This window comes from Gallus gallus, chromosome 2 (genome assembly GCF_016699485.2).
Source record: "Gallus gallus isolate bGalGal1 chromosome 2, bGalGal1.mat.broiler.GRCg7b, whole genome shotgun sequence".
In the NCBI taxonomy this organism is placed as follows: Eukaryota; Metazoa; Chordata; class Aves; order Galliformes; family Phasianidae; genus Gallus; species Gallus gallus.
Window position 1 is genome coordinate 119,044,512 of NC_052533.1, and position 21,097 is coordinate 119,065,608.

The 21,097-nt window shown below is 37.2% G+C and overlaps 1 protein-coding gene across 6 annotated transcripts in view; it reads left to right on the forward strand.

Annotated features, from left to right (window-relative positions):
• Window positions 1-21,097, forward strand: part of ZFHX4 (zinc finger homeobox 4) — a 152,645-nt gene that overhangs the window by 28,732 nt on the left and 102,816 nt on the right. The gene's annotated exons all lie outside the window — the stretch shown is intronic.

Below are 21,097 nucleotides of genomic sequence, written 5' to 3' on the forward strand. Positions count from 1 at the left end.
TTAGGAGGATGTGCTAACTGGGAATTGCATAGATTCATCTGAGGGCCCATTCAGCTTTCAGTTTGTGAACAAAGGGAAAGTAAGTTTATTTTTAAAAATCCTCTCATAATACGTAACTAGCGGGGTTTTATGTGTCTGATAATCTTTTCAAACTTTGTCCGTTACATTTTGCTTGGAGGCTTGACAGAGATTATGGAAAATGATGAATTTTCCATACTGTGCATGAGGAAGGAGATCACTTTCTGGCTTATATATCTGCTTGCAAACATAGCCTATGACAGCCAAGATATTTTACATTGGTATTTTCAGTAAGGACATGCAATATGCCACATTATTACCAAGGATATTCAAAAATAAGCTCAGCCATCCTTTTGTCTGGCCTTCTTTTCTAGGACAGTAATGATTTTTCACAAACATGAAAGGGTGTGGTGTAGATAAATATGTTAGTAGAATGGCAACTATATTTTTATCTTTACTGGAAAAAACTATGTGGATATAATGAATATGTGGGAGTGATGAATACCATTTATTACACAACTTGTCATGACTTTTTCCAAACCCTAATTATGGGGTAACTTATTTTCTGCAGTGTGTTTACTGGATTGGCTTGATTGTCTTGGTTCATGTACAAAATATAACACATTCATTTCCAAGATGAATAACTTTGTAACTTATTAAAAACTTCTTTTGTCTAGGGGATAAAAAAAATTCAGGAAATATTGCAAACCATTAGTCACTGTAACAAGCTCTAAATATGATTAGAAAATCCATTTTGCAAGTGTTATCTATTGATTTATACTAGAAATCTGTGATAACTAAACTATAAGGAGTCATCTGCTGATTACAGCAGCTATGTTGGTTTTCTAATCGTGTTGAAAATGTGTACATATGAAGCAAATACAAAAAAGCCTCAGCAGATCTGTAGTTTAAGCAAAATAACATTTTGCTGGTGTTCAGCCATGTTCAGATGGTTGTTCTGAGTTAACACAGAGTGCATGGGCAGTAACTTGATTTTTAATATTATAACCTGATAGTTGTAATCTTGGTGGATCTTCTGTGACAGAAATGGCAGCAATGCAAGATCAGGTCCATTGTATTCTCTCATTGTGCTGGTTTCTATGCTAATTCAGTCACATATTTCATTTAAATTGCATTTTTTCCTTAGATCCAGGCGGGCAGCTTTTTGTTATTGTTTGTTTACTCTTTTTTTTAAAGACCCAAAGTTCAGTTTTGAAAAGTGCCACAATAGCTGAAAATGTAGTGACAAAGTCTGCCTACCTCAGCAGCAGAACTGCCTTCAGATGTTGTTACTCTTTGTCATTTGTGAAGCAGCTCCTTGCACACTCCAGTTATGCTAATTGTAGAGCCACACTGTAAATCAGTGTGGATTAAACAAAGTTGGTCTCCATCTCTTTTTTGGAATGATAATTTGGATTATTTCAATGATCTGTTGTATAATGCTACCCTTCAGAGAGATGCAGCTGCAGACAATGTCACAAGTGGGAGCTGAGAAGGGAGGAAGAGGACTTTTCACAGATGGCTTCACTGCCCAAGCTTCAGGGAACATTGAAAATAAGATGCTTTTTTTTCTTTTTTCTTTTTTTAATATAAAAAGTAAATTAAGTGATAGGCATAGCTATACAGTTTCATGATACAAAACAGCTACTTCACTCATTCAACAAATCCCTAGAAAAATATTGGTCAAATACATTCAGTTTTATTATATGAAACGTTTGATTTAGAATAGAAAGGAGTAAGTCTCAACTTTTAGCCCTCGTGAGTTATAATGTCCTGATGCTGATGCTGCTTTTCTTTCCATATTTTGGTATGTTTAATCAGTAGTGCCTGAGTAGTGCAGCTATCCTATGATCATCAGATGACCACTGCCTTAATCTTTTAAGTTCCATCTCTGAGTCAGTTAAGATGAAAGAATCATAGAATCATAGAATAGCTTGGGTTGGGAAGGACCCCAAGGATCATCATATTCCAGCCCCCTGCCACAGGAAGGGCCTCCAGATCTGATACTAAACCAGATTGTCCAGAAAGGCATCTCAGAGGAGAAGAAATGCATAAGATCTTAGACACTACCTGAACTTCATGTCCTGCAGAAGGACAATCTAAACTGTAAATGTGGTAATCATAAGGTTGCTAGTCTCCTGATACATTTATTTTTTATGGCCTTTCCCTAAGATTGCTGGTGGGAATCTCAACTTTTTAATGTTTTGGTCTCCTATGACTCCCTCAGAAAGCTCAGAAATTTGTACCCCACTAGGCTTAAGAAAGCAGACAGCACATGCACACGCAAACACTTATTCTCATATAATTTCAATTTAAGACAAGTTTGAATTGATCAACTTGTTGGTGTATTAGAGTTATTGTTCTAGATTTGAGGTTGGTAGTATTAGAGTATGTTGCAAAATATCAAAATATTCTAGATGTGTGTGCTTTATAACAGAATGCAGTGCCTCTGTATGTCATCTAGAAAACTTCAGTTGTAATTGTGGACATACATTCAGTCCTTAAGGTGGAAATAAATGAGATTTGGAAAGTCTGTTATCTACTGGCAGATTTGATAGTTTTGTAAGGTCTTGGTGAAGCAGTTGACACCAAGAGAGATATAAACTTCTTTTTCTTATACATCAGATAAAGTTTTAGAGCACCTAAGGAAAAAAAAGCCATTAATTTGTATGAATAATAGATATACGCCTTGGGAGCAATATCGAATATTCATGAATTGTGTTTATATTCGAACAGCTCTTCTAACTCTTTTAAAATTAAAGTGCTGTGAATATGGTTTGGCAATAAAGACTTTAATACTAAAACCATCTGAAAGCACAGAAAAAGAATCTGTGACTTTGTTCCTTTGCTTTGTCAGGCACCTCAGTTTTTTCTTTAGTCATTTATATTTATTTAAATGTTATTGTTTTGTGAATTTTCTTTTTATAAGTGTTGCCATAACAGCTTGATTTCTCTTCCTGTGCTTAACTATTGATGCAATAAAAGGATGTCTTTTCATGACTATCGCTTTTAAAGCTATCATGAACATCAGAGCTTCCCTTCTGAAGCAGTATAATTTTTAGGTGGGATCAAAATGTCACTTTTAAGGTTAGATTCTAAATGTTGTAAAGTAAAACTTTCAGCTGTTTTCTAAGTTATCTTAAAAAGAAATGTCTCCTTGCAGAAGATACAGCTGATTATGTGACTGCTAGGAACAAGAACAAAGATGGTATTACCCTAGGTGAACTCAGCTCAGGCTAGAAGATGTTCCCAAAGACTTGGAAATGTGGAGCTTGATATTAGCAAATTAAACCACAGAAGAGGGGGGAGTCCTTCACAGTATCCATCAAGAAGTATTCAGTAGCTCCACAAGTAAACAGAGAAAGCCTCTATAGCAACAGAGTGCATTACCATTCTGTAGGAGGAAGTGTTGGACTTCTGCAGATTTGGGAAGCGGAGGTAGGAAAGTGATCTCTGGTTATAAACTACATAGCACTGAAACTGCTCTTAAGGAAGCCATTTTGTAGCTTAGTCAAATAGCTTTTGATTCAGGGAACCACATATATCATGTCTGGTGCTCATAAAATAGTTTCCAAATACTTTCAATAAATAAATAGTAAAAGGAGTTTGAATGTGACAGGATAGTCTTTTTGCAAGTAAACTGTTAAGAAGTTTTAGTTAGCCAAGTAACAGAATAAAGGGATCAATTTCTAATAAAAAATAAATATTTGAAATCACTGTATCAAAACATTATTAAAATAACTCATAATAGCATTAACAGACATTCATTTTATTTAAGGTTTATACTTCAGTTTATATTCTACATGCAGCTATTTTGGAGCTCAGGGCAAGTGACAAGCAGCAGTTAGCAGGCAAATACTCAGCTGTGTGAAAACTCCATCGGCTTTCCCTTTATTGACAAAATATCGATTCATAACACTATTAATGCTATGATTGTCAGTTCAATTTGGATAGATCACTTTACCTCTCCTGTTCTCAAATGGCAAAGATATTACCCAAAAGGAGTGACCTGATTTCAGTTTAAGAAGGTTAAAGGTTAAAGGTTAGCGCAAAAGCATCATCTGCCTAGCTGCTTAACTTTAAACTGATCAATTTAATGAAAATCTGTTTTGCAGATGGAGTTTTAATGTCTTTGGCAGGATTTAGGCAGCTTTAACATTAGACGTATGCTAGTAAAAATTATTTCTTTATTTGACCAGAACAACACCTTTTCTTTTATGTTTTAAGGTAAAAGGCATGTGGGATATGGTATTTTGGCAAAGGACCCAGAAGCAGAAAGTGTTGATGATCTTTCCATATGGGCTCAAAAACAGAATACCTTTATGTCTATTGCTAACGATGACTGAAGAAACAAACAAAGCTGCATTCATTTTTTACCATAATGTTTTGCTTTGAAACCATAAAAAAGAATTTCAGGCTAAACTGTCCTTGAAAAAGGTTTGTCTTCTTTGCCTAGGGTGGAATGCAACATTATTCACATTTTTAACCTGGCAGACTGAGCTGATTGTTTCTTTTAAACCTTGTATTTGTAGATCAGCAGTGTTCTTTTTTTCTGCTTGCAAACCGAGTAGTAATTGTTACTTAACTGTAGATACCATAAATAATAAAGCAAATTAGTCAGCCCAAATGGTAAATTTTATCTGATGGAGGTTATCCGAATAAACAAAGCATTAGATCCTCCAGAGTGTAAAGCAGAGCTTTGTGTTTATGTCTTCTGAGAATCTGGCCCTCACAATTTTTGCCAAGATAATTAAGTTTCAGCACAAGCATGTCTTTCTATTTTCAGATCTATGCAATTCAATAGGAATTTCTTGGGCTGCTAATGCAATACTATTATATGTTAGCTTTGTAATTAGCTAGGACTCTATCCCTTTGCTGAAATGCATTGTAATATTACACACACAAGCATAGCTTGCATGTAGCAGTCATAAAAGTGGTGCCCTTTGTTTCATATTGACCTTCCAACTTATTTAAAAAAAGTTTACAATGAGCCTTTGTTTTGTCCACAAATGATCATAAACAACTTTCTAAAGAGCCCAATAAAATGAGATAATCACAAATATATAACATCACATATTGAAAGGGTGGAAGAACAAACGGGGCTTTTACTATATTTTATAGGATAGATTTATAGCTTGTCCTTGGGTCACTTAGGGCCAAGAATTTTCACGGTCAGCTGGTTGGTCTTGCTAGCTAGCATCCTCTGCAGGAAATGCAAATACCATGCAGCACCTGCTCTTCAGTCAGGGTTATATGTTCCTGTTTTAAAGCAAAGTGTCCACTGCTCTTCTGGTTCAAAGTCAAAAGCTTAATTAGACTACCTTTTTATCTGTAAGTGTCATCAGTGGAGCAGAATAGTCTGCCTGGATTCCACAATGCTGTTTGCGTATTTGGGTTTTAAATCAGCTGAGGATGTTGAATGCTTTGCTCATCTTTGGTACACGCAGAAGGCACAAGTGGGATTTAGTCCATAGGTAACTTTTAATGTGACAGTTCCCCAAGGAACACTGCTTGGGTTTTTCTCATTTTTCTTGTTCTGGATGAAAGCATCGTTGTTAGGAATTAACAACTGAGGTGGGGGTGTGAAGTGTATGCATGTGGGGGTGAATGGACTAACAGCCCCAATCACTGTGTTTGCTTTACTCTGTTTGGCATGAAATGTTGATACTTGATCAGCCCAGAATTTACACAGTCGCATTCTTTTCATTTCAGTTGTCCTGCACCAACTTTGTAATTTAAAATCAAATATCCTAGGTATGTGCCAGTCCAATTATTTAACTGTCATTGTCCCAGTATGATGGTAAAAGAGGTCAGGAGATTGTGCAGCATTGATTTGCATAAAAATCATTGTGCAAAGGAAATTGGAATATGTCTGCACATCTGAGGAGGCAAAGCATATTTTGCTTAATCTTATTCTTGTTTGTTTAGGTGGGGAAAGCTGTTTTCACTGGTAAATAAAAGTTATTCTGATTTGTTGCTAAACATAAACCTCACAATAGGAGATATTTCAATTTTTACAGTACTTAAAGATTTATGCTCATTAAAGATTTTAAATGTTTTATGAAATTTAATTTCCACTGCATGTTTTAGTTACTGTAGTTCAGATTATGCTGTTGTGCTTGCACATATAAAGACAAACGAAGGTTGAAAGTATACGGTGTAGTCAGCTAATGTGTATACTGACTGTACATACACTATTGTCAAGTAGATTTATTTCTCAAAAATACAAGTTGGAGAACAGACAAACAGTAATTTCAAACCTATTCTTTTTATTTTGAATTTAAAACATAATATTACAGAAGTATTTTTCATGTTATATTTTATGCATATTTTGTTTGATATTCAGATGTTGTCTGGCTCTCAGATGGTCCTACATACCTTGCAAAAAATAATATGTAATGCATTTTGGCTTATGATACACTTCTAATGCAGAAAAATATTCTCAAATGATGGTTTAGAGAATCATTACTGAAATGTCCAGTATCCCAGTCTGAGTGTTGTCCTGGATGAGGATGTAGCCACCCTTTGAAAGAAGACCAAACCAGTCTGTTTGGACATAACTTTCAGTGCACAGCCTTCCCAGGGGAGCATGAGTTTATAGTTTCTCTTGCAGAGCAGGAAGAGTGAGCAAAGAGGAGAGTAAAAGCAGCATAGAGGATCAGCCTCATTTATTCAGTATGCTCAACACACAAAATGGCTGTATAACAGCTGTTTCTGTGCCTGGAGTTCGTTCATTCCGACATTAAGAGAAATATATAATTATTTCTGACTGAGATTCAAGGTAGAATTGCAATGTATAGTGTATGTGAGAATATTACGTCAATGTGTGTGCATGTGTATATGTGCATAAATTGACTGCATCTATGAATTTAGCAGCCACTCTCACCCAGCCTTGCAACATAGATTTTCTTGTTCCCCTTAGGAGATTTTATCTGATATTGCACCACACACTACAGGTGTCTTCTCTAAAATTTGTAATCTCAGTCTAGCAGACTCTCCCAGGTGGGATTTTTCTGCATCATCTCTTACACATAATTAAGAATGAGCACTGAACAAAAGACTGAAGCATGACAGTAAAGTATTTCTGACACGTGTATGTGTACTTCAGCTTTACCATTGTTTTTGATAAGTGACCAGGCAGACCAACTTCCCATTGGTCTATGTATTTTTTGGGCCATTCAGACAAAATGCAAGAGCCAGGAATCTTAGGGGGGTGATCTATTGTTAGGGTTGATAGGAGTTCTGAATATGTGCAGAACTGAGCTTTGAGTGATTTGATACACAGCTCTTGAGACTGCATTGTCTCTATATGTGTCTATCTCACTATTTGGATAGACAAATTAATTTTCTGCATTTCTTTTTTCCTTTAGAGGTTCAACTATCCAGCAATTCTCCAGTCAGATATTGTAAGGGGAAATAATAAAAATGCTGGTGTGAAATGTTGAGTAATACTTATGCTGTTGAGTTTAGCAAGGACTCGGCACAATGGGGGAGATGTATTTTATTGGATAAAATATTTTGTATTTTGCCAATGAACACACGTGGAAAAGTGTGTTCACTGGCAAAATATAAAATACAGTACAACAGGAAATAGGTATTAATTTCATTAAGTGTGTGTAGGATTTTTATGTAAAAAAAAAAAAAAAAAGGAAGATAAAACCGAAACAAAACAAAACAAAAAAACCCCATACATTGTCAAAGGTAACTTGTAACATCTGTTTTTTTATCCTGATGGTCTTTTAGGCTGACTGCAGCTAGTGCAAAATGACAATGGTCATTTTGATCCTCATGATTATCTATAAAGAGGGTGAAGCTTTGGTGCAGGGCCTTTGCTTTGTGGACAGCTATGAAGGAGGATGTCACGGAAATGACCCCACTGGTCTGCAGAGGATGGTGCCAGCCCTGTAGTTTGGCAACAGACAAGAAACACAAAGTACTGTGCACCATAGCCTCGGGGGATACTGTATGTGCTACTCTCCCTGTGGGAGGGAAGGCATTAAGATAATCTTTAGCTTTTAAAGACAGGGGGCATTGAAGGAAACAAAAATTGAGCAAAGGTTGTCCTTGAATGATGAAGTGTGCAGATTCCCCTGCCTGGGGCATCCTACTGCAGTAGCACTGACAGTAACAAAAAAACTTGTTTTTATCATATATGAAGACCGTGAACAACACTCTTGCTTGATATACATGATTAGGAAACTACATGTTTCTAACAGGAACCATAAATGATTAAAAAAAAAAAAAATGGACATTTGAATACATGAATATCTAGCTACTAGTTTATTGCTGGATTATGTGCAAATGACCTGGGATATAGGGATAGTATTCAGAAGTCTGCCCAGATAAGATTCTTTATTTATAATTTCTTTCCCCATTGTAAATTGTCCCAAAGAACAAAAGCACTCTCTGCTTCTTTGTCCTGGCTCTGGAAAGAATAGTAATAGGGCCACACTACCCATAGAATCAGCACAGACTCTGCTGTTCAGGGATAGTTTGTGCTCTAGTTTTTCTGATAGAAAAAAATTATCCCTATTCAGAGAGTGTTCAATATCAATTCTGTTGTGATTGCACTGTTTAAATCAAATGTTTATAGTGGACATTTTCCTAACCAGAACTTCAACAGGCACTTCCAGTGGTCCATATAATTCTAAAATGGCTTTGCTTTAATAGCATGTTTCTGATACCCTAAACTTGTGATCTGGCCTATGCGCATGTTTGACTGAGGGAGGAAGTGGGAGAAGTTTCTTGTCTCCAATTTTTTGGATAGGTATTTTTCAAGAGAAATCCTGAAAAGTTGCAATTATCTCAAGGATCAGGTATGAATGATGCTGTCAAGTATTCCTTGCACAAAGTCATGGATCTTAATGGCAAAAGAGAAGGAAGTACACTTATTCAATGAATGGTATTCCTGTTTTCTGTGGAATCTAGACCAAAACTTGCATTCTGGGAAATCAGTTGCGGTAAAAATACTGAAGTTTTCCAATTAAGCAGACAATTTGTGAATGGCCAGAAGTTTGATACTTTTACAACCAGAACAGACCAGAAAAAAAAAAAAAAAGTCTAAGGATTTTCTTGCTTTTTATGTCTGCTAGGGATGAAAGCATGGAAAAAAAAAAAAAAAAAAAAGCTTGCTTTACTACTGAAATGAGACAGCTTTTAGTAGCTAGATGTTACTATTTTGGAAACGCCCTTCGGCATTTGCAGATATGTACGCAGCTAATGAATGAGTGGAAATTAGGAAGACTGAAGCTGGTGGAAAAAACAAATGGCCAAACTTCAAGTGTTTCTGAAAATCTAGTGTCCTTATTTGTCCAGGAACTGATGTGACTCATAATCTTTGACCTAGGAGGAAGTCAGGACCCTGCTGCTATATATCAGAGCAGGATCTTATGAAGTCATCTCTAAGATGATTAAAACGCAGTCTACAAAATTAGTTTAAGAGTAATTTTACCAAGTTTGTGACCTAGAACCATTGGACCGATTCAAAAGCACTACTGCACTGGCCCCCAGATGCATCTCAGAAACAGGTCTTGTACCTAAGTTGTGGATATCCTTTGTCAGTTTTTTGCTTGCTTAGTTTCATAAGTCATGATGAATTGGATCTACTGTCAGTGTGCTCTGTCTCCCTGCTCCTAATCCACTGGTGTGTCTTGCAGAATGTCAGGCTTCGTACCTATCTTCAGAGTACTTGAGTTTATGTAGCTTATATATTCAAGGGATGAAAATCTTCAGAAACAATTGTTAGAAATCCAGGAGAGTATTTTTGAGAAAGAGTAAATCCTTTTGCATAAGGCATTTTGGAGTAAACAAATGACAGGAGGTATGGTGTTGGCATCCTATCTATGTGGTATTTTTCATGATTAAGGAAGAGGATTGAGCTGATAATGCATAAGAGTACTCTCATATTTCATGTTACAGAATTCAAACCTGTAACCCAATTCCCTCTGCTTCTGAGTTCCACAGGTATAGCGGTACTGGGCCTCATGTGTTCACAATAGAAACAAAAACAAATATGTCTCCTTACTTTTAGTAGTTTCTTATCCTAATAGCTTTGGAAGATAAGCTCAGTACTAGCACTAGTACGAAAAACAGAATGGCTTTGGGGAAAAAATAAAAAGTCTCTAACCAAGCAGAGGTGAGAGAGAGATTAGCCCCAGTACGTTTGACATTCTTAATGGAACTTATAGAGATGTAACTATGCATACCACTTAATTTCTTCATATATATATATATATATTTATATGGATAAATATGTCTTTCTCTCTGCCTATATTTATCTGTATATGTGCTTGATTGAGTGTCTGTTACTGGGAGGAATAGGTTAGAAGCGGAATCTGAAGTTTTCATGCTCATGAGAACTTTAAAGAGCCAGATATTACCCAAAGCTAGTGTTAGGGCGGAAGTCACAGTTGTTGGAGACTGGGTTTCTTGCAAAGGGTGCGGTGGGGGAAACAAAAAAGCAGGTGTGTGTGCTTATAAAAGCGTACACTTCCCAAGAGCATAAACAGAATTTAAAACTATGTGTGTCCATACATACAACAGGCTGCCACTGTTACCTCCTATAGTACTGTGCAAATATCCATTTGTGTTAGTATCTGCTGTAGTAACAGTTAGATTTCGATTTCTGTTTTATTTTCTCTCTCCCGCTTATAATAAAATAAACTCTTCTAGGGCTGAAATTTTCAGGATTTGATCTAACTTTAAAGAATATTTCTTTCTTCTTTGGAGTTGTTTCTGAGTCACTACACCACGATTTATCTTACCTACTTGTCCTAATGAAAAATACTCCACTGCAAATAAAGTTAGTCAAGTACATCTCTTTCAGTAGCTGTCCATAACATAAGAGAATGTTATTTTAGAAGAAACAACACATTAATAGGCCAAGTATGTAATCATTGTCCTATCACAGCAAATTATGCCATTAGTCCACCTTATCTAATCTCTCTGCTCCAGACTAACAACAATTGCTCCTCAGAGTAGAGGAAAAAAAAAAAAAAAAGGAAAAAAATAAGCTCTTGGTGAGCAAATACGGAACAATGATGCTCATAAAGGAAGAAAATTCTTTTTGTATGTATTCTCTTCTTAAAGAACAATGGATTAACACTGTACAAATTCAAATATGTATATATTTTTCTTTCAAAAAATGGTTTTTGAATGGTCTTATATTTACATATACATCAATTCAGTTTATGAACTAACTTTTGAGTAATCACAATTGGTATGGAGGATTTTCACAGGTTAATTTAATTAGCATATAAATGTAATCTTCCACCTTTAGCTTGTTTATTCTTCTAGTAACAGAAAAGAAAGATGATGTGTTCTTCCTTGTTTTAGGATCTTTCTATATAGTCTTTATTTCTTCATAAATAATCTTTATAAATATTTTATGATCTTTCTATCATATCTCTCTTTTGCTTTCACTATTCATGCACCATACAATTTCAGTCTTTTCAGTGTTGCTTTTAGTGGACGTTTTTTCCACATTTCTGCTAACCCCAACACTGGTCTCTGAACTCTCTCTGCCCCTGCTCATTTTTTCTAGAGATATTCAGATATTTCAGAACTGAACACACTGTTCTCAGTGGAGCTGTATGATTTTATTGTCCCATGCCTGGTGCATCCAAAAATATAGTCTGCTTTGCACAAATACTATTCCATTCTGTTCTGGAACTATGTTGCTTTCATTGTGTGTCTCTTCCCATACCTCTTTTCATACTGATGCCCATGTCCTGCAGTGGTTAAACTTAATTTAGACTCCAGTAGTATGTTTCAATGGTTTAAATTGTTTTTTATAATGTATATATTTTGGTTTAATTTGTCATTACTAAATTTCACCTGCCTGCTTAGATATCTTTAAACCTCTCTGATGTTCCTGATGGTTCTTTGGACAGTCTTGACTGGCATGAATTCTTTTACACCATCTTAAAGACCAGTCCTAGTGTGATGGTATAAGACCCAGAGGTAATCTTTGCTATTTTGAATGGCTTACTACTGCCTGTAGCTTGGTTTCTGTCTGTCAGTTTCCAATCCATGACTCTTTTTTGCTTCTGTGCTAGTTGCCTAGATTAAGTGGTTAGGCTAACTCCTGCTTAGTTAGTGGGGAGAGGGAAAGCTCCAGCTCTGAATTAGACTGTGGAAGAACTAATTCCCCCCACTATTAAGAGAGCGAGGAAAAAATGCATTCAGCTTACTCCCTTGTCACACTGCCTGCCTCTTCAGACAGCTGCCTCTTGTTGCTTTCCCACATCTATTGCTACACAGAGTGAATTGAGGGTGAAAATATCAGCAGACAGTTAACTATTTGTTGAGCCTGAAGAACAGGAATAGCTAATTAACCATCTATCTGCAGGATTTTTTTTTTTTTTCCTGCCCCAGATATTCCTTTGCAGGTGCAAAACAGAAGGCGTTTCTGAATGCAGACTACAAGGCTGAAACATAACTCAAGGGGACTCTGTAGTGTGCTCTTTTTATACAGTTAGTGCTAACTTTAATGTATTATTGATTGTTATTTAGGTACACTATGAAATACAGATGGAATGTCTGTTGTGTGTGGTTGAACTCATACTGTAGATGCTGTGTTGACTTTTGGATTTCTGTGGCCTTCATGCTGCTTGACGTTAAAACCTTTCACATTAGGGTTTAGAAAAAAGCAAAAATAGAGTAACTATGTATCCTGTATGTAGCGTGAAGTAATGTGAAACTGATGCCAAATGCCCTCCCCGCCAAGTAAATAATACTAAAATAAAATACTAATTTCAGAGCAAGCCAGGAAGTTCAGAATTCCCCGTGTGAGTACATACAAACACTGGCTTAGAGTAGTCACCACCTGAATTTTAATTAGCCGTGCTACCTGCCAGTGCTAAAGGAAGTGCTAAAAGGGAAGGGATTAGGGCTCTGAGTTTCAGAGCAGCCAAATGCTCCTGTTGATCACCTGTGTTCACCACCCGGGTCCTGGCTGAGGATCAGGCAGTGATCAAGACTTCTGGCCTTGCACAGCCCTCTGGGCTGAATGCGTCAGCTACTCTGAAATATAAAAAAGAGTGACATCAGAGGATCAATTACTGCTGAAGTGTCACTGCAGAGCCCTGTGATACTGCTAATTAGTTAAAGCAAAAATGCATGTTGAAATGCGTTTTCCTTGGCTGTAGCTCACTGAATATCTTTTCACAAAAAGAGGTTTGAGGTGCTTCTAGATTCTTCCTCCTCCTTTTTTTTTTTTCTTTTTTTTTTGGGGGGGGGGGGTGGGGTGGAATTAAGGTACATAATTTGTTTTTTTCTTTTTTGTTTCCTATGCACCCATAAAATTAAACATGAATGGCTCTCAGTCTTTGCAAGAGTTTGCATCTTTAAATAGTTTGCTTTTGTTTGAAACTTTTCTTCAAAAGGGTATTAGTCATTGGAGAAAACTTGAAATACGGAAGTGTACAACAAAAGCACAGGCGCAGGCTGATACTCTCTAACCTTGGCTCCGCTCCCTCTCTGCTATGAATGGAGTAAAAGCAACTGGATATTTGCTGTAAGTTCCCTGCAGAGGGGGAGGGAAGGGTTGCTCCACTGGTGTTGGGAAGTCCCTGGCTGGCAGTGAGAACCCTGTCCTTCCCTGGACACTGTGCAGGAGATATGTCAGGAGAAGGGTCAGGAAGAGCAGCAGCTAGACTGCACATCAGTGTGTCTGTGGTGAGAAGGAAATCTCCCCTGTCATGGAGAGATCCAGGGCAGGGCTGGCTCTAGAGGATGCTGGGGACTGCAGGAAACTTTTTGCCTGGTACAAAAAGGCAGAAGCTGCTGTCACAAGGCATAACCTTTTACTGCTGTCCTGCATTTTGATCCCTGGCTCAGATAAGTTTCGATTATTCTCTGTTCAGAGAATAATTCCAGGGGGCTGGGCTGGGCTGTGTCAGAGGGTTCTGGACTTGAACTGCCACTGCTGTATCCAAGCACTGGCCCTTGCTTTTAGTTGCTAAAACATTGCAGTTTCTCACTCAGCCCCCTTCTCCAAACTTGCATGAAATACTTTTAATCTAACTTTTTTGCTTTGCTGGGGATTATTTCTGAATTTACCACATAAATAAAATATTCAGTTGCAAATGACAGAGTCCACAAAACATTTTCTTTAGTGCAAGAGAACTCATGTTGTTAAAGTCTGAACAATTCAAAAAACACAGGGTTTTTACTGTTTGTATGACTTCTTATCCTCTGTAGGGTTTGTTTGAGGCTTTAATTTGTTTGTTTCTTTCTTTCTTATTAAAATGGTGATGAAAGAGATGGGAATTATGTGGGCTAATCCATCTTTGTTGTAGCATTGCTGATCTCGTTAGTGTTACTCCAAGGATAAAACTGGCCCAGGAGTTTTCCAAAACGACTGTGTTTCCTAACTCTGTCAACTGCCTGGGACATGGCTCTCCTGTGGTTTGACTGCTGTGGTTTGTCACTGCTGTGAGGAATTATTCAGTTCAAAATGTTCTGTTATTTGGGTAATTTCTTGCTGAAATTGATGGTTACTGTTTCAGTTTTTTTTTTCCCCCTAAGTTTATTTCTAGGGTTTTTCCATTTGTTTCTGGTGCTCTAGAGAAAAGGGTAGTTACAAAGGGAGAGCCAGAGACTACTCCACAGAGAGGGTGTGAGAGAGATGAGAGGATTTGAATTTTGAAGTGTTTTCCTTCCACTGAAACAGCTCCCCTGCTTGATACCAAGTGTGCTGTTAGAACTAAATCCCCTTCCTAAATATCCTGCATGGATCAGAACTAGTTACTGGGTAGCGATAATCATGACATACTTTGTGAGTGTACATATTAGGTCACCTCGCCTGTAGCCGTTTTTTCCTCCTAAATTATTCCCCACTTGTGAGCGTTTTTCAAGCCGCTACTATTTAAAACCAGAAAGCCTCCACCCTGAAAGGCCCCAACCTGTCAGAAACATTTCCTCTCTTGCCTCAAGCTTGGAATTTCACTCCAAAGCTCCAACTCCCTCAGGACTTTGCTGAGTGTCATCCTTGCATACTGGTTTGCTGTCTGTAGCCTCAGTCATGTACACATGCTGCCAGTGCTCACCACCTCCCCACATTCTTCTTCCTGCTCTACCAGCATTGCTACGTGTCTATTTTCACAGTATCATCTGTGTCTGGATTGGTGTAATTCCTGCTCAACTTAGCTCGATTTTTTTTTTTTTTTGCCAAGCCTAAAACTCCTTTATATTTCTGCTCTTTTCTGCCAATAAGCTTTCCTACTTTCTCTTGTGTATGTATGTGAGTGTTTGTGTACATTATCACATACGAATTTCTAATTATTTGGGATGAGTGGGATAAAGCTTTTATTGTCTGAAGTTTGAGTTGGCCGTATTGTTTTTAAGTAAGAAAGACAGAAAAAGGTATGCTGACCATCCCACAGGGAACTATCATGTATTTTGAACCTTCTGCATATTTTCATTAGGAAAAATATGTTAAAAAATTCTTTAACTGTATCAATACTCATTTTTTTTCATAAGGCTATATGTGCCAAGCCAAGCTGTGCTAATACTAAGGGGAAAAAAAACATTGTGATTTTGTGACTAATACATATTAGTAACCTCTTACATTTTTCCTATAATAGCTTTTCCATACATAATAGTGTTTCAGTATGAATGCCTGACATCTCAAGGCCTATCAGAGTTGAAAAAGAGTGCTAGCATTCTGCTGGAAAGCTGGAAACTTCCCACTTCCAATGCTATAAAGTTCCTTTTTCAAGCTCACAGATCACAAGATTAACACGTCATTGTAGAAGGCCCATCCTGGGTGTTGGCCCAGTGTAATTTGAATTGAAATTTTTCCATTTGAAAGGAAGCAAGGAAAATTAACTTCATTTGCAGCAAAACCAAGCTAATGACAACTTATTTAAGCTATCTGGGCTGGGAGTGTTAATATTAACTGCCCATGGAAACAGTTTTAGGTCTGGTTTCAAGCACAGAGATTACATTGACATCATCTTCGAGGAGAGATTTGATACTTCCCTGAAGACCATTTCCATCTACCTTTTGCATGGCTGGTGTAGGACAGGACCTTGAAGTGCCAGAGCACTACTTGTGAAGAACTCTGGACTCTTGCTAGGTTCACAATGTCCAACCAAAATCATCTATGTGGTATCAACATGTGGGATGCCAGCAAAATACAGCATGTAACATCTCCAGACCATAGTCTTTCATTCTGTTCTAGGCATAACCAGTGAGGCAAACAAAAGGAATTATCTGTCCATATAAAGGTGTCAGGTGAGAGGTTTAATATTCTCTGAGACTAGGTAGCATCATTTAGAAGGAGTTAAGGTCTGGCACATCTCAAGTCAAAAGAGAATTTGACTTTGGTGGCACTAAAATTTCACACATGACACAGTTAAATCTATTTTATATAATAATTTGTTTACATTCATTTGCATATAATATATATGTGTACAAATATTTATGTTATATTTTATCCAATTATATAAACCATTTTTTAAACAAAATTATTAGTTATTAATTATGCAGATGTCTAGAATGAATTAACTAAAAATTCTATATCGTGGTAAAATATTCAGGAAATGTAATGGAGGCACGTTTAGCACAATTGTAATATTGAGATTTGTTCCATTTACCACGTACCTTCCTTTACTGTAAAACTGTGGCTTTTTTTTCTATTTTTATCAGTTTTCAGCTACAAATGTTTTACTTTATAAAACCATGTAAAGCAGACTAAAAATTGGTAAGTCTAAGAACAGATAAGCTAAAGGCTTAATTTCTTTGGGCTAACTTCTTTTACCAGCTTTCACAGATACAGAGAGGGTCTGCATCTGAAACCCTTCATCAGAACAAAATGAACATTTTAGCATTCTTGGACATAATATCAGGCTAATGTGCTCCCTGAATGACATCCATTGCATACTGTATAATTGCCAGCCTGCTTCTCCGAGTGCCTTGAAGATTACATTGTTTTAATGTCCCAATATTAATAACCAGATGTGATCTTCTTCCTGCTCAGGGGTCAAGCGAGCTGGCCAGGTCAGGCTGTTTGTCTGTGTGCACCGACTGTGAAGTCTATTCAGAATGACAGGTATGGGGGGTGGGTGTATAGGGTGTTAACCTCAAGACCACCAAAAGGGACTTCTCCCTGCTGGGAACAAAGACCAGTAGGAGCTTCAGCCTTTTTCAGTACTCCTGGGATTTTAACCAAGTGAACAAAAGGTAATACACAGATGAAAAAAAATATATATTCTTCACAACTGATACATAATTTAAGATGTTCAGTTACAAACAACCAGATATGTGTTTGTGATTTCATTTAAGTGCTGTCCAATTATCTGCAATCAGTTAATATTTCTGTATGCACAGTTTCTGCATGATGCTTTATATGCTGAGAGGATGCTCAATTGCTGATGTTGAAATACACACTAGCCTTGAAAATAGCCCCAGCACTTAAAGAAATAGCATTAAAACAACAGCAGTTTCTACGAGGTGTTTTATGCCCACTAGTTTGTGTTTGCCAGTCTATGTGGAGAACTATTTTATAGCAGATAGTATGATATACTTTTATTAAACATATATTTATAAAACCATTTATTCATCTCTCTTTTTGTTAGGTAAAAAAATCAAAAGAAGAAGCTATTTGTTTCCTAATTGATTTTGTACGTTAGTTGTTCATTGAATAGATAAGTAGTGCCTGTGATATTTGATTACAGAGCAAGGCACCCATTTAACCTTCCGTTCTTTCCTGGCCAGGATTTCAAATACAATACAACATACCTCCCTTAGGCTCAGTAGGATTAGACTGCTAGCAGTAATCCTTGATGCTATGAAATAGACCTGATAGAACTTCAACTCACTTGTTTAGGATTATGCTCATGAATTTCAGCTCATCTGGTTGCATTAACCCTTTGGGAGCTTGTGTGGGTTATGCTTTTGTAAATAACAGTGTATATTGTAGTAAACAATGGCAGATGAATATCAAAACCTATAACTGAGTTTTGAAGAATTCACTTTTACTTGGTGATCAAAATGTAAAATTCACATTGAAAAAAAAAAAGATACTGTAGCACAAATCCTCAGAATTTCTTTTAACTCTAATGTTCAGAAACCATTTACAGTCCAATAGTAGCTTTAAGTGGTTCTATCCCATTTTTTTCTTTGCACTGATTTTGAAAATTATTTTAATGAATTTTAGATCTCAAGGTTGCACTGCAAAGACAGACAAATTATATCTGCTAGCTATAAAGCATTGGCGTAGAATCTCCCACAATAGTGACCTGAATGTAAGCATGGTCCTAGGACAATGAAAAGGGGTACTTGTACCTGACCCATTACTTCCTTACTTTTCTATTGAAAGCAGTGATCCTGATAAAGGTAGTAATGACTTTTGATGACTTATGAATCTGAATCCAAAAACAGTGAGAATACCAGACCGTTTCTGATGGACTGCTAGACAGCTGGCAGGCAAAATGATTGTAATCATTGCAGATTTGGGTCACCCTTTTGAATTGTTGACTTCTATTTAAATGCTGATTTTTTTATCTGGCCAAATCACTACTGGGAATAACCCTGTACCAGTAAGAAAAAGGGACAGATCTTTTCTGTCTTTCATTTTCAGGATCCTAAAACCCACCAGTGAAATAAATATTGTTTCCTATTACCAGTCCATTCAGCTTTTAGTGGAAGGGACTCATTAGATATGCATGTGCACAGCTTATTTTATTAATTATTGAAATGAATATATATATGTTTTACAATATTCAAGAAAATTACACATGAAAAAATGGAGGGTTTAACTTGAAAACTAATCTACTCTCACTTTCTTGGCAGCAGACAGACTTGGATTAGGTCTGACTAAATATGCATGTTAAGGCATCAGTTGTTGAAACTGCTTTCCTCACAATATACCTGCATGTGGATCTGCTGTATTAAAAGGCAAGATGATAAGGAGGATAAGTGCTACTACTTGCACTTGATGACACAGAAGCTTTGGGGCATTCCTTTACCCTTTTCTTTACTAGGAAATGGCAAGCCTTTTATTGTAGATCTGTTGGATATTCTTGATACATTTGATGACAAAATGGTGTTGATGAATAGCTGAAGGCCATAAGAGCAATAAATAAAGTTATTCTTGAATGACTACATTCTTTTTTTTGCAGGGAGAACTCAAGAGTGGAGGCAGTTTGGGGTGGCTGTTCATCAGCCTGGTGGGTGCATTCATGTGCTCCCAGGTGGAGTATTGCTGAGTTCTAGTCTGTCACTCTTCTTGATCAACATATGCCTGAGGCCAATAGTGGAAAATCATCTGTGCTGGAGGTTGGGGTACCTCCAACATGCAGATGATTTCCAGCTGTACAACTGTTTAATGAGATTTGGATGGTGAAATCAGTTGTTTAACTGAGTTTGTTGCAAGGCTTTGGGTTTGGATATACCAGCTGTATTGCAAACTGAGTTCATGTTGGTAGGATTGAACACTTAGTGGAAATGGTCAAGTTATCATAGAATCATAGAATGACTAAGGTTGGAAAAGACCCACAGGATCATCCAGTCCAACCATCCGCCCTTCATCAATGGTTCCCGCTAAACCATGTCCCTTAACACAACATCCAAACACTCTTTAAACACCACCAGGGTCGGTGACTCCACCACCTCTCTGGGCAGCCCATTCCAGTGCCTGACCACCCTTTCAGAGAAGTAGTATTTCCTAATGTCCAGCCTGAATCTTCCCTGACGCTATCATATATATAGCTATCATCCTGTAGCTATCCTACAGTCCATAAACCCTGCTGGCTTCTATGTGTGGCTACTAAAGTAACAGTAAGAGTAATAAGCATGCCTTTATCATTTATATCTGGCAGAGTGGTAATGGGATGGATGTTGCTTCTCCTTCATAGAATGACAGAATGGCTTGGGTTGGAAGGGACCTCACAGATCATCAAGTTTCAAACCCAAATCAGCCTCTCTCAGTTTCTTTTGTTATAGAAATATCTTCCAAAAATCACTCTTGGTCTTGCTGCTGCTGCTCAACCTACAGTCAATTTCAATATTTAATATATTTAAATTTTTGTGCTCCATTGCTTAGTTTTGGTTTGACACATGGTATATTTCTGTTCCCTGATTGATTGCAAATGTCCCATTAGAAATTGGCTCTTTCATGAGTACTCAGTTTACACATTCAGAATGTGCTTTCCTCAGAAATTCTGCAGTATGCACTTACACATAGTTGTTACTGAAACAATTCCTCGCTTAGGTCAGCAAATTTCGTTCTCAGAAATTCATGGAAAGCAAACAGCTAAGAGTTGGGACATACAAGGAACTAATACGAACATTCAAGATTAGAAAATTGAATGCTTTTCAGTTCTCCTTCCAGTGCTTTCATTCTAGGCACAGAATTTGGTGACCTTCACTTTGCCATCTTCAGATGTGCTGAGAAATGAGAGGTACACCTCCACATTTCTGGGAGGCTTCATCTGTTAGAAATAAAGCTAACTGTCCATTATCCGGTGTTTCTGACAGTGAGGATTTTGCAGCTACCATCCCTGACCTATCCCATCTCACACAACTTGACTCTTGTTACAGTTTGATTCTGTTTAAACCTGTAAGTGAGTGGGACCTTGATTCTCTCTGAAAACATCTCATTTCATACATGTAATTCAGATCAGCTAGTAGAGCACTGGGCTTGGTCTCAAAGGTACTGGAAGCTTGTATTTTTGGAGAGCACTCTGCAAATATGGAATCTGCTTTCTCACTTTCTTCATCAAAATTTGAAAATTTTAATCATTTTAGCATACTGAAAAACCCTCTCAGATTCCTGCAGCATAAAGGGTGCAAAGGGTTGGCAAAAAGAAATTTTGATGGCTTGGATATCAGTGGTATTTATTAACATGCTTTCCCTTGGGAAAGAAAAAAAAAAAAAAAAAAAAAAGTAGCTTTTGTGTGTCCATGTGTGTGGGAAGGGAATCTTATTAAGTCTAAATAAATAGAGTGTAGGAACCGTGGTAATACTTTACACTTCTGTAAAGTCTTTATTCTGGGGCTTTCAAAATGTTTTAACAATGTTAATGAAATTCACTGCACCTACATTCCGTGTTAGCCTAAGTGCATATAGGGC